Source organism: Xiphophorus couchianus, chromosome 22, assembly GCF_001444195.1.
Source record: "Xiphophorus couchianus chromosome 22, X_couchianus-1.0, whole genome shotgun sequence".
Lineage (NCBI taxonomy): Eukaryota > Metazoa > Chordata > Actinopteri > Cyprinodontiformes > Poeciliidae > Xiphophorus > Xiphophorus couchianus.
The window spans coordinates 10,623,941-10,637,178 of NC_040249.1; the positions used below are offsets into that span (position 1 = coordinate 10,623,941).

The 13,238-nt window shown below is 41.6% G+C and overlaps 1 protein-coding gene across 4 annotated transcripts in view; it reads right to left on the bottom strand.

Annotated features, from left to right (window-relative positions):
• Nucleotides 1–13,238, bottom strand: part of zmiz1a (zinc finger, MIZ-type containing 1a) — a 123,372-nt gene that overhangs the window by 88,160 nt on the left and 21,974 nt on the right. For 3 of the 4 annotated variants that reach the window (XM_028006546.1, XM_028006542.1, XM_028006545.1), the window contains exon 2: nucleotides 1,964–2,070. The exons of the other annotated variant lie outside the window; for it this stretch is intronic. The gene's annotated coding sequence lies outside the window, so the exon portion shown is untranslated. The remainder of the gene's footprint in view (nucleotides 1–1,963; nucleotides 2,071–13,238) is intronic. 4 annotated transcript variants of the gene reach the window in all.

The window sequence follows — 13,238 nt, forward strand, 5'->3', positions numbered from 1 at the left end:
AACAATAAACACACTGCGCACAGCTTCAAAATTCAGTTATTGGGGCCTGCCATAGGATTATGTAAGGAAGGGCAGTGACTGCCTTGCGAAACCAAACCACTGTTACACATGGGATTAGTTTGGCCATTTAAAATTAAGCTTACTGAAAATTTCAAAATAAAAGCCTTGACATTTTTTTTACATCAGGTAACTGCTCTTTTGGGCATTATATAACTGGTTTACCCCAACCACTGTTACACATTGGATTAGTGTGGGCATTTAAAATGAAGCTTACTGAAAATTTCAAATTAAAAGCCTCAATATTCCTCTCAGGGCAGTGTACCATCGTAGGCTGTTCACTAATATTAGCCGTTCCTATCTTTTTCTCTCAGGTGACAACACATTTTCGCCATTGACTATACTTTAGCTAAGCTTAGCATTGATGCTAATTTTTAGCATCAGAATGCTGGGTTCCAACCGACGGGCACACTTTGGCAGGCCCTGGTTAAATTTCTTCAGAAATTTTCTAGTCTTTCCTTCTTACACTTTATTGTCAGAAATAATTTCCGAGGGTTGTTTAAGTTGTTAGTTACGGCTGGATGGTCGCTGATCACCATATACAAGTCAGCTGATTCAGTGCTGCAACTACCTGATTTGGCAACTCAGTCACATGGAGATAGCCAAAAGGCTTCTTATTCTCGCTATAAGATGTTTTGTGAACCTGACTTCGGTCTAAAACCAACTACCAAAGTCTATTTTTTTGCCCAATAGATACAATTTTATGTTGGTCGCAGCTCAAGTAAGCCTTGTGGTCGCATTTAAGAAGATGATTTGTTCTGATCTGTTTGCGTGTCCTTGGCTTTCAGAACTGTACTTAGGCCATGCAGACAAATTTAGAGAGCTAATAAATTTTGGTTTCCCTAATGATCGTGTTTTTCATCCTGTCTGTCGCTGAAAAATGAATAAGGGAGACTGCAATGTCCGGAGAGTCACAGTTGAGTGAGAGTACTAAGGTAGAAGACCATTACTACTAAAATGTAGTGTGTTATTCTACTGTAATCTATGGTAAAGTTCTGATGCTACTACTCAGATTGGAACTCTGTATCTGCAAATGCCTGATTTTAAACTACTCAGATCGCTATCTGAGACGAAAAAAACAAAAAAAAAACTCAGAGTGAGACATCCCTAATAAATCATTTTATGTAACATTTTGCAGCTCCTTTATGTGCTTCACTGAAAATGATCTGGCTGTATTTTCCAGCCTGGTCCTTCCTTATCTCAGATTTGTTTACATCATAGGTATTTTCTCATACACACACATACTCTGTATGAATGTGGGGGGCAGATGTTCTCCAAGCTGTGTCTCGGAATCAAGCTAGATTACCTTGCACCTTTATCTATTATCTTCGTTGTCCTATTTTTTGTTAACACCTGAGAGTAATAACAAAAGGATAAGGACAAATAAAAAAGTACAGCTGCAGCCATTTGGCAAAGTTGGCACTACAGTGACCAACTTAAAACAAAAACCTTTTTAATGTAGGAAAATTGAGCAAAGTTATCACCGGAACCTACATTAACATAAAACATTATGTAGTCTAGGACTAAAATACTGTCACATGAATCTGACAGCCACAATAGTGTGGATTTATTTTCTTTCCCATATCTGGACAAAGTGGAAAGAAACTCTGAATCATTCCATCATGTTTAAGTTGATTTTTCCAAGTATTGACACTGGCCACAGGATTCTCAGTAGAGTCTGGCTGAATTTCTTTCCCTGCAGAGCCAAACAGGATTCTGCCCAGTTCCTCATAAACAGCAGCTGGAGTCTGCTACTCAGTTTCCAGTTCCTCCAAAGCCACCAGCACTCGACGGCCCAATCAAAACCAGCCCCGGTGCTCCCTCGCTCTGCTTTCACAGAGTGCAGGACTGAAACAAGAAACGTCCACAATCAAAGATCCGCAGAATAAAAGAAATATCCTTTTACCTGCGTGACCTCAGAGGCGCTTGTGCTGCAGCTGGCACCCCCTCCCCGCCCCGCCCTTCATGTATTCTCCCGCGCGGTCCGATGCTGACCTCTCCTTAAGAGGAGATCTGAGAGAAGAGGAAGACAGAGGAGAAGGTTGTTAAATTTCCCCTTAATGGAATGCCGGGGAGAACCTGGTTCAGACAGAGGACAAATGTATCACAGAGAAACACACCATGGTGTTGAAAAATGTATGCAGGAAGCCATGAGGGAGTTTGCTATACTGCCCCATTTACTCTACCTCCTAACCCTGCTGGAGAGTCAATGAACCAAAGAACAACTGCACCACCAATCACACGCCCTGTGCAGCCTATATACTGCAGCAAACCTGTTCCAACACCCCAATCCCCCCCAATGCACAGGAACAATGTCCTTCCCAAAGGTTATCAGCAGTCTGGTGCTTGGTCAGCCCCTCATCCTGAGTCCATTACACACACAGAGTGGTGAGATTCCCTGCCTTAATACACCCCTCTTAGTTTCTTCTCACTGCTTCACTGCCTCCTTTAACTCCTCATACAAATCCAGCATAGGCCACGAATACACACCCACAGTGGTTTCTGGGATTAGCCAATCAGAGCATTTTCTGTGTGTTCATATGTATCTCAGCTTTGCTGTAAAAACGACAGCATTTGGCTTGATATTACACATCTAATTCATTTATTTAACTTCAAGTCCCAAGAGCAAATACACAATAAATAAAAGGCAAGTTATCCAAGAAGATGAGGAGAACAGGAAGGTAATGATTTGTACAGGTGTATTCAATAAATCAGAATATATGTCCAACTGGAATCATTTGTTAGGTTAAAAGCACATTTTGAAAATAGCGTTTAAGGAGGTATTAAACATACTTTCCATTAAGCCCAATAAATGATTGTTTTTGTCTGATCTAATATTCTAATCCTAAATGCCATGTTTTCATTAGTGTAAACAGACAATCTCCATAATTAACAGAAATAATGGTTTTAAAACATGAGTCTGTGTGTAATTAAACTACATAATTTGCTTCACTTAGTAAATTGACTTAATGAAAATAATGAACTTTAAATAATATTTAAATTTCCTAAACAGGTCTGTATGTACTCTGTGAGAAAGAATGGGTTTTTTCCTGAAGTTGGCTCTTGCTCCATCCTGCCCGTCATTTCATACTTCATAAGAAATAAAGTGCAGACATCCTCATAAGTTCCTCTCACTGCAGAATGTGTTAATGTTGCAGTGGTACCCACTTACAGTATCAATTGCATGCAGTGCCTTTTGGCACCACTATGTGAAATGTTATTTATTTGAAAATCAATTTCCAAAGAAGCCTAGCTCCCTCTGTTTCATTTGATTATGTTTGTTAGATTTACCTTGCAACAGCAATTTAACTGCCAAATAATGCTTTTAAAATTCTAAAACGGGCCAAAATCACACTAAGCAGCTCTATATATTGCACTGACTGACAACACTTTGTTACATGAGGATTTAAATGAAAACATATTTTGGGTGTGGCGAAAAACAAGATGTAAATAAACTTTACCAAAACACAACTATAAATGCTGCTGAAGTTATCATCCACTTCACAGCTTCCCATTGGTGATAAACTCAAGGGCAATTCAGCAGCTTTTTAAGAAATCTAGAATATACGTAATCATTTCTGGCCCAAAACCTAAAATCTTTTGGTCATATCTGTAAAATAGTTAAATCACTATACACTGAACTGAGATTTATTGCAAAAACTATAATGCCACATTTGTTGGCTACTATACTCCAAATGTTATAAATTTGTGCTTTTCTCTTGAAAACAAGTCCAACAATTTCTAATTACGTACGTAAAATAAACAATAAATCAAAATCACATGAATAGAACACAATCACATAGACGGGTTAGATTTCATGGCCCAGTCTAATCTGATCCTAAATGTGTGTAATTTAGATTATAGAGCCATTATGGTAAGAGTTGTGTATGTAAGACAATCCAGTCGACTGCACCAATCCTTCCTCCTCAGGAACCAAGTAGAGACATTAAAATCTGCAAACATTTCACAATCTACGCAGTGCATGTAGGTAATATTTGTGTTTAATATAGAAACTGTCAGATAAATTAAGTAGATCTGTATGGTTGTGAGAGATGTATGAAGGAATACATTATAAATGAAACGGATTATAATTAAAAGATTTTAGAATTATGCAACTTGAGCTCCACATACACCACAAAGCTAAACCAAGTTAGAAATTGGTGTTTTGTCTTGTTATTGGGCTGACAAGACAAAACGTTCCTTTATGTTCTGAAGGTTATAGCAACTGACAGCAACAAGTCCCGCAGGACGATGCAACATTTGTCTTTCTGTTTCACCTACAACGTAGGAAACAAACTTTCTTATGTTCAGCCTGACTTCTTATCAGAGTTTCCAGCACTGAACTATAAAAAAAAAGTTAATAATTTGTCTAATTGAACCCGGTGGATTTCTTCCACCGGGTTAGCCACCAGGGCTAATTTCTTTAGCTTAAGGCTAAAGAAATTAGCTTTAAGCCAAAATTCTGTGAAATGCACAGATAAAATAATCAAAAGTGATGTAATTTGCTTTGTTCTTGGAACTATATCTCTCTCTCATCTGGTGACATTCAGAAAAGAACAAAGATATTGTTTAGAAAGAAGGAGCGTGCGGAGAAAACTGAGCAGCCCCCGTACAACACAACACCTGCTCGCTCACTTAATCCACGAGAAGAAGGCAACACACTGAAGAACATAATGTGGGAAGAGGGGGTTGACTTTGGACGGAGGCCAAAAAACCAAGAGGACAGGGGGGGAGGAGAAAACCATAAATACGCAGGGAGGCGAGCAGGTGTTGCAGACAAATGTGATTTACAGCTTCTAAGTCTCATACACTGCTGACAGGTAAGCCTATTAGGTTGATATTACACAGCTATAACACACACACCGGCGGACCCTTTTAAAAGCATTTGTGTACTCGGTGTGCAAGGGTGACCTGTTAAAGAGAGATTATATCGAGTTGTTAAGGCAGCACGTTAACTTCCTTATGGTTTTGTTTTGTTTTTCCTTTTTATTTAAGATGATCTTAGTCAGTAGCAGTGAAACATAACCCCGTTTTATTACAGGTCAGATAGAATTGAAGGTTAAAAGAAGAGTAAATGAATGTTTTGTTCTCATATCATAACCTCGCAGTCACACATACATATCCCCCACCCCCACACAGCCATATTGTTCTGCACTTTGCACTGTCACATCATCTGTACTTTGCCATAATTGGACCTGCTGCTACTTCTTTGGTGTGGTTGAGTGCCTTTAGTTAATTTAGTTGTATATATTGTTATTATTATTATTGTGTGTTTGCTTATTTATACTGTATATATTTGACCTTTTGCACGGGAGCTGCAATGGAAATTTCGTTGAATTCTGTTCAATGACAATAAATGCTATCTATCTATCTATACTCTAAAAGTCTTTTAAATAGCAAACAGAGAAGTGAATGCTTCGACTGCGACCCTTTTTTTTTCTTTTTTGCATATTGGAAACTGCCAGGGAGCAATCACCCTGGAATGCAAACATTTATGAGAAACTAAATGCGCTAGAACAGCGAGATTCGCAATCGAATTTCACTTGTAATGCTACATGAGAGACAACCAGACTAGAGGAAAATTGCTACCACTTGAGCAGCTCGCTACAGATGGTGTTGAGAGCAACATGGCACAAAGCAATACGTTCCTTAATAACGTGGTGAATGTTGCAGTGAAAGGCTCCGCGGTAGCTTCTGCATACTCAAACTCTGTTTTTTTTTTCTGCACCCCTCCTGTCAGAAGTGCAAACTCTTTCATCCTGGATATAAGAGTCTGCAGTAAGAAATCCTCAAAGAGACTAATCGTGTTAAATGAGGTTTGTGTCTGTAGCCGTGACTTCTGAGCCTGTGTGCAGCAACGTCGGCTGGGGGTTGTAAAGGAGACTACAATTTTTCGTCACCCCTTAAAATCTGAGCTAACTCTCTGCAAAAGCCAGGAGATCTCTATTTTACGACACCAATTGGGTTTTAACACTTGACCAGGGTTAGGTAAGATTAACAAATTTTCTGTGCAAAGTCTTTAAAGTGATGCGTATGATGAAGCCAAAGTTTGTCTGAGAAAAGCCCTTAACGCTGTGACGTTTACTTTAGCTTTCTGCGGGGAATCCTCCTCTCTAGTGGCTACTCATTGACAAGCTCACTAATGTGTGCACATGTGTACATAAGCACACCTTATCATCCGGGGCTGAGGAAGCAGGAGGGCTATAAAGGCCGACCTCATCTCCTTAAAAACAGGCCGCACTGTCCCTGGGTGTCTTAACACAACTCATCAACTGTTAAACCAGAGAGAGAAAGGCCGAGCAGTAAAAATCAATGCCCCCAGCACAACAAACGCCCATCAATTATGCTTGGTGGAGGAGGAAAAGCAAGAATTTGCAATAGACAAGAAGCAACCAGAAGGAAAAGGAGGAAGGCGAGGATAAAGTCCATGTTAAGTTAAAAGCAACGGGCGAGTGCGCTGCCCGCTATTGATTACCTTTATGCAAATAAAAGAACATGGCAACCGGCGAATGCAATTTTCAGCAGCAGCAGCAGAGGCTTTGAAATCGATCGAAGCCAAGAGAGAAGCCATTTTCCTCCAGCCAAGATAAAACACTTTGCTATGAGCTGTCAGATACTTATCAGGAGGAAATTAGCAAAGGAATGCCATTTTCCCCAAACAAGCAGGTCAAGTGTTTCTCCCAGTGTTTCACTTCTTTCACTCACACCCAAAATTCCTCAATCTTTCCTGCGTGACGATGATTAGTGAAGAAAACGCTTGAGCATAGCATTCATATTCCACAAGCTTTAAAGTGGTGCTTTGTTGTGAAATGGCTAGAAATGAATGCCATTTTTAATATTTTGTACAAAAATAATCCAAAAACAGCACACACTTGTCTTTAGCCACCTTTAGTCGAATAAACCTGAACACAACCCAGTGCAACCAACTGCCTTCAGGCTTTTCCCAAACTTTGAACTTCTCATGGAGAAATGTCTAGTCTGACATGTGAAAACAGACAGAAGATGAGGAAAGACAGGTGTTATCCATTTAATATGACTTAGACTGAGTTGTTTTAAAAAAATCTCAGCCTATAGACATGCAAATCTGGTAGAGACATACACAACAACAACACAAAAGGCTGTGTTGGACTAGCTTCTAAAATCCTTAAAAATCAAGACTGTTTGTAAAGCAAAAAAAAATTATATTTTTCCGAGGCACTGTAATAAAGAGTACAGGCATCCATTCGGCATGAGCAGTAACAACTTGTTGTTTGAAACATAGAGGATGAGGTCTCTCTTTCGCCTTGGCTCCAGGGATTGACCCCGAAGCCTCCCAGCACCCGCACGTATGCACTGACGCAAGTCTGTCCTCAATCTGTGAGCCTGATCTCACCAAAACAATATTTGAGTTTTTGGCCTGCAGTCTTTGTTACTGGCTGAAAAGAAAGGAGGGGAAAGAAAAGAAGAAAAAAAAAGAAACAGAAAGCACACAAAGAACAGAGCGCAAAGTGATGTCAAAGCAGGCAGTGGCCCACACAAGACAGCCTTGTCGGGAGAGAGAGGGAGGAGGGCAGCACGGCGTCAACATCAACACCGCTTCTGCAGTCATCGCTCAGCAGGTAATTATGATAACAACGTGTTCCCTAGGCAGCCTCTCTCTGATTTAGTTTCCAGGCACTTACCCTTCCTAAAATCTCCCCTCGATAACATCTGATATGATTACAAAGTCGAGATCCTTTTCAAGGAGCGCCCACTTATGTGCCTCTAATTTGGTGTATGCTAACCTTCCCTCTCGTGACTACTCTGTGATGTTTCTGGTCTCGTTTTGTATGCTTAGTTAAGATGTTGCACAGTTTGGATTGTCGCATCATCTTTGGAGAATGCCATGACATCAACAGGCCTCACCTACAAACCCTATCTGTTACTGAGAGCGCTGCCGCCTCCGATTGTAAACACAGCGTGCGCCACGTGGGGAGAAAACTCGTCCTTTCATTGTGCCTCAACGTCCAGGTTCACCGGCGGGAGTCCAGCCCTGAAACGAGTCGGCCAGAATTGACCCTGTGATTACCTCCGCGGCGCGGCATTTTCCTCCGCTTGTCATCGCAGCCGACCTCCTTAAAACAGCCAAAGCTGCTCTGTAACAGAACTGGGCTGTTGACATACTGAAGACATTTAAGATAATCCCAGAGATGTCTCTGTGTTTTCCAAGATTACATCTTCAAAGGGGAAATGCGCCCGCCAGCCTCTACTTGAAAGGGAGAGAAACGCAGTGGGTCCTTGTTCTGAAGGAGGGGGTGGAATAGCTGAAGAATGCAATCATGGTTTTGGAGTGGAAGAAGGCCTGTCCTGGCTAGCTAAGCTGGCAGGAGGGTGAGAGGACAGGAAGGGGTGGAGGTGGCGGTGGAGAATAATCAGACCTGCAGAGAAAACACACCTGCTGGATGGGACAAAGCAGACAAGACTCTCACCTGTGTGACCTGCCACAGGCTGTAAATCACTAAACCCGCCTGCGACCAGGTTCTGCCTCTTCCATTGTTTACAAGTTGAAACTTTGATGTTAAATACTTAACCAAGACTCTTTTGATAAGTCGGTTATTTCCTATCCAGTCAGATTCAAATTCATTAACTTGAATATTTTAGAGAGAAAAAAAACCCATATACATTTATATGTACTATATATATATCTATATATTTCTTTTATCTCAGGAAAGAAAAATCTGCTGAGGGAATAACCTTTACATTCTTAGCCAAACAGGATAGCTTAACAAGATTTTTCTATTTACATTCCTAAAGTAAAAAATAGGATACTAGATTCTAGACAGAGGCATCTCAGCAACTAATCACCTAATCAGTTAGGAGAGGACAGAAGATCATTTCCTAATTGGTGCGTCTACAATATTTGTTGGTTTTTTTATTTAAATTGGAGTAATTCGATCATGGTAGCCTTTTTAGTTTTTCGTTTTTGTTTTAAATCCTTGTACAAAAATGCTTAAAATTTGTGCTATTTTTACTCAAGGCTTTTAGCATGTGATAGTGGTCCAAACCCAATTGGTATTTTATATCAAGAGAAAGCCTGTATTTTAAGCTGCTGCAGATAGTTTTCTGACACAATAGACACTGAGATATCAACAATATAGAAGCTAAAAACATTGATAAAATTTACACTTAATTATTGCAAAATCTTTGGGTCTAGACCAGGGGTCTCAAACTCCAGTCCTCGAGGGCCGCAGACCTACAGTTTTTAGATGTGCCACAGGTACAAAACACTGGAATGAAATGGCTTAATTACCTCCTCCTGGTGAAGATCAGTTCTCCAGAGTCTTACTAATGACCTAATTATTCTATTCAGGTGTGGTGCAGCAGAGGCACATCTAAAGGTTGCAGGACTGCGGCCCTCGAGGACTGGAGTTTGAGACCCCTGGTCTAGACCTTTAATGTGTCTGTGTTTATAAAAGTGTCAATATAGAGATAACAACTCATGTTAATCTAGTTGTAAGTGTGATTGTGATATCATGTTAAGGTGAGATTTGTCCTTTATGGTCAAATTGTTCTGTCAGTGACGGACTTGCATGCTGTAACTCAAGTGATAGTGACTTCATCACTCCTCTGTAGTCTCCAGGTCCCTGCATCCTACTTTATGCTTTACATCACTACAAAACATTTCCAAATGTATCTATCTGGAGAACAAGCATAAAATGTTTTTGATCAGCTGTGTCATATCCAAATTACTTGTGAAGTATTACATGAAAGCAAGAAAAACACAAGAAAGAAATTCTGACTCATATCTGCACAAATGTCAGCTGTGACATCCACCTTGGCTGTGAGCGCCTGCTAATGTGACTCAGAGAAGAGTTGGCTAACGTGGCTCTGACGGACATCACCGTCGCTCCGTCCGGGGGTGCTGACCGGCACAGCCACAGAGCTCCTGGTAATTATAGGCAGTGAGTGTTTTTCACACTCTCCATGAGTGGGAGCTGTGAGGAACACAGAACCAATAATAGCAGTTCCTACTACCAAGGCAGAAATTGGGTGTTTGTGCCTTGTTTCAGCTCAAGATGACATCATTAGTGGGTCAAAAGACCAGAGCCCCCTCCGACGAGGGATCAGAAAGCACAGGATGAGGTCTGTCCAGTATCACAGGGAACTGTCTGTACAACATGAGAGGGTTAAAAAACACCCAGACAAAGAGGCACAAGTCACTTAACCACTACAGGGTTATTTATGAGCTGCAGAAGAAAGGAAGACCGAGCAAAACAAATTTGTCATCTGCAGGAGGCAGTGAGTGAGTCCACCAGTCTGCTGAATCATAACTGAGTCTCGGAGAGAAGAACTTATTTTAGAATGAGCAGCGATGAACAGCAGTGCGTTCAGCAATGGGCACGGTGTTTTTGCTCTGGGTGAGCTCTGCGACGGGCCCCTCCTTGTCCCTCCAGCCTCACTGGCCACGGTTGAAAAATTAATGCAGCAAACTGACAACACTTAGGGCCTCCCTCCCTCCTTCCTCGTGTACCAAACAGGATCAATTACCAAAGCAGGGCTCCACTCAGCAGCGCTGAAGAAACAAGAGGCACTCTCCATCACAGCTGTGCAACTGTTTCTGTGTGCATGTGTGTGTGCAGGGGTGTGTGTGTGGGTGTGTGTGTGAGGTTCAGGCCAGCTTATGATGAGCAGAAAGAGGAGGAGGTGGTAATAGTCTGTTTGCTTCTCTCTAATGACAGCAGCAGAGTGGATTAGCGAGCCTCCTAGCCCATCAGCATCACTCCGCCCAGTAAGTGACAGAGCATGTAAATAACCAGTTATGGCCACCAGCAGGAGAAAAAAGAGAGAAAATGGAGAAAGTGAGACTAATATAGAGAGAGAAGGAGAGAGAGAGAGAGAGAGAAATGAATGGGCCATGTGAAATTGTGCGTGTGCCTTCATTTGTATGCAGGTGGAGATTTCAAGGAGTTCCATTTCTACAACATCAGCCAAGTTATTCAAATACAGCACATCTGACTGAAGAGGATAACATAAAGAAAGGCATCAGCAGAAATGGCAGCAGGCAGTAATCCCCTGGCCTGGGCCACTTGTGTTTGCCATGCAGACAGGCAACACTGTCAGCCGCTGCGCCCATACAGGCCTTATCAGTGACAGCCACGGGGCTATTCTAATAACCCTGCTGAGGCTCTGAGCTGCTGGGACAGACAGGGCGACAAGCGGACAGACAGGAGGACACTACCTGGGAAAAGATGAGCCTGAGAACCAGGTGTTGGCCGGTCACTGTGTGCGCTTTCTCATGTCTTTCTGACATGCTGACAATTTCATCCAAAAAGTACTGCAAAGGTAACACAGAGATGCACCAGGAAAGACGTTGGTGAGCAGAGTCAGAATTATAAACCTGATTTCCTTACATTGCTGGACAGATAATCTTTGTCTGACCTTTCTCAAACAACTCTATAGCAGAAACGCTGTCTCTAGCCACACCTCAGCTTGATTACTGCCAAACAAGTGATGTCCAACCTCCAATGTGGCTGAAGTATAACAATTCTGCAAAGATAAGCCAGAATTTCAGATGTTCTGAAGCACAGAACTGTGACAAACATCCAAAAGAATAGGAAATCAGGAAGGGGGCAAAAAAGTTTTTTTTTTAATACACCACTGTATATAGCATCAGAAAAGTTAGAAAATATATTTTAAACATAGTTCTTTTACCTTCTTATGTTACATGTTATGTGTTATGTGAGAGGAATCAGATTTGATTCAAACTGGCATTGGCAACCCAAAGCTTGACAAAAACTACACATTCGTAATTGTCAACAAATATTTGATCCAAGTATCTCGACAACCGACCCCACAAGTGTGCACTTTTTTCCATATCTGTGACATTGTTGTAAAAAACCCAAGGGTTGCTGCTCTACTCCCCCACAAGGAGAGTATCCATCTCCAGTTTCATCACCGATGTACAAAAAGGTCAATCAGACAGCTCCCAGGCTCTTCTTTGTGATTTATGCTTTTGTGTGTTCACATTCATCTCCATCTGTAAATCTAATCACTCTGCTTCACGGCTGAGATGCCCAGAGCTTTCAGGACAGAAGCCTACGGGATGCAGCTTATGTCAATACACCAAATGTTGACATAAGATGGGTAACAAGTGCTGCCTCGCTTCTCTGACAAGACACGACCACAAGAGGTCAGATAAGAAGAACCACGACATTTCTGTTGTTTCCTTTCATTGACAATCGCCACTTATTGCTATCTTTGCATGCCTGGATTTTGATAGTTGTGTCATATCTCCAGGGTTATTTTTCTTAGCTCCTCTTAAGAGGCTGCAGTCTGTGAAAAGGACAAAAAAAAAAGCAACCGGAGTGCTGCAGGGCTTCATTTGTAGTCAATAAATAACTCTAGTATTGACACCAGTAAGTGAGGGTGTCACTCAGATGATGCAAAAACAGAGCAGCGTTCCTACAGAAGTGCTTCAAGGCATTCTCTGTGTCTATGCAAGACATAATCATTACCTTGGCTTAAGAAAGCCTCCACAGCCACTTGAAGATGAGAGATGTAAAAACATCGACTCTTGCCTTGTCTCGAAGCATTTGCAGCAGAAGAGGCTGGACGCTTTGCTCGGTGGCTGCCACAAGCAGTACAAGGACTTAATCTGGACTCCTGTGTGGAGCTGCGACGCCGTTTTCTGGGAAGATTCCCTGTGCAAAGGCCTGATGGGAACCTTGGTGATGACACAGCGCACCCCGCGGGCCTGTCAGCTCGTCTTTAGCCTGCTTGAATCTGCAGTCAGCTCTGGAGAATTTCCAGTGCTGCACAGACTAGCGCTGAAACGCAGGCTGGCACGACTCTCCAGCATCACTTCAAGTACTTAGTACTTCATCATCATGAGCTCATGTCACAAAGTTCAATGTAAACACAGACTGAGTCAGTCTGGCTTACATATTAAATATTCTGATGCACGTAGAGAGTAGGAAATTTCAGGTAGGGATGACCCAATCAGGATTGTTGGTTCCCTATAAGGATGTTTTTGAAAATTCAAAATCCCAGTTCAGGTACTTTGTTCAAATTAATGCCATATGTGCTTGAAAACACCTCCGCTTTAAAGTGCAGTAAAACAGTACATACAATATTTCATGGTCTAATTTAGCAATATTTTCTGCCCACTTACACCAGCCACAAATGGTTTTCAGCGACATGTGGGATATTTTTTTTTTCTTGAT